Raw genomic sequence first — 1568 nt, forward strand, 5'->3', positions numbered from 1 at the left:
CAATGCTTGGAGACGTGCCCAAATGCTTGGCATTTAAAGCAGCGGCTCGCAGCAATATAATCTTTAATTCCGTGCGCATTAAAGCCTATGAATACCCGGTTCCTTGCCAGAAGGATTTTCCGGGTTTTCGGAGACACCTCTGCCACCCAATTGGTGACATCTCTCTCTCTCTTTCCTGTTTTGAAGAGGAGTTTGAACTCCTCTTCAAATTTCTCCTCCGAGCTCAGCTCGAGGTTTTGCCTTTGTATAGCCTTCTTTAGTTCCTCCTCTGATAGTTCAGAGGGGACACCGAAAATTATCATTTTCGGTTTCCTCTTAGGGAGGGAACCGATCTGTACTTTTTCCCTTAGTTTTTTGTTTTGGAGGACTTGCTCAAGGTCCTCCTTTGTTTCGGTCTCTATTAGAATTCCGGAGTTCCCGATTTTCTTCAGGTTCCGGATTCTTATTTTCTCTTCTGTCGGGTTTATGAACTCCGACAGTATCTTTTTTGTCTCGTCGCTATTCGAGATTGTACTACCCTTCGCAGGGTAGATTGCCACTGCTGGTTTCGACTGCTGGATTACAGCCTTTTTAGCTATTTGCCTAGTTCTCTTATTTGCCTTAATTATTTCCGAGTATAATTGTGGTTTGGAGGCCGAGGCTTCCTCGCCACTACTCTGTTTCGTTTCTGCGATTCTGTCTATCTTTGCAGATAGTTCGTTGAATTTATCCCTCCAAGTAGTTTCATGGGATTTCTCTAGCTCAAGGAGTTTCTCCTTGAGCTCTTTGTTCTCTTTTTCTAGGGCATCCATTCCCTCGTTACGCTTTTTCAGTGTATGGTTTTCTTTGGTGAGAGCTCTGGCCCTTTCCAGGCTCTCTTGGTATTTTATTTTGGTCTCTTTTTCATCGTTTCTTATCCTTCTCGCACTCCTCAAAATCGCGCCTAGCTCAATGGTCTGATTTAGTATATTTCTATTTATTGACTCAAATTCCGGGATCAATGAATCGGGTATCATTATGTCGTTTAAGATATGGAAATTTCGCATTTCCATGTACACGTGTCTGACTTTGTAGTGTTCTATGATAGACAGGTCTTCGTACATCTCATCTTCATCCTGCTCCTCCTTTTGTACTTTCTTTGGTTGCAACTCAGATTGACTGTCTGAGTCGCTAGAACGTTCTTGTTTGTTCCTCTTCTTTTTCCCTTTTATATTTGTTTCCTGAGACTGCCGCAGTGTTTGGTCAGAACGCAGCTGCTCAGTGTTGCTCTCAAACTCCATTTCTGAGTCGTTTTCATTTTCGGAGATGTGCTCGGACTCAGAGTCCGAGTTCTCCAGTTCTACGATCGCTTCCTTTACTTTCTCTTTCTCTTTTCTCGCCTCCTTTTTTCCCCCGGCCTTCGTTACTTTCTCTCCACCTTCCGTCTTTTTGTTTGTTTTTTGTTTTTGGTTTTTAGTTTTGTTCGAATTATTCATAGTTGTTCCCACGAGTCGGGACGAAAAACAGTCACTCCCCGGGTGACGCCCTTTCCAGGGAGAAGGCTTATACAACAGGGTTCGCCTTAGTCCTGAGGTTTAGCCACTAGGCGA

The sequence above is a fragment of the Lasioglossum baleicum genome, unplaced genomic scaffold (genome assembly GCF_051020765.1).
Source record: "Lasioglossum baleicum unplaced genomic scaffold, iyLasBale1 scaffold0028, whole genome shotgun sequence".
Lineage (NCBI taxonomy): Eukaryota > Metazoa > Arthropoda > Insecta > Hymenoptera > Halictidae > Lasioglossum > Lasioglossum baleicum.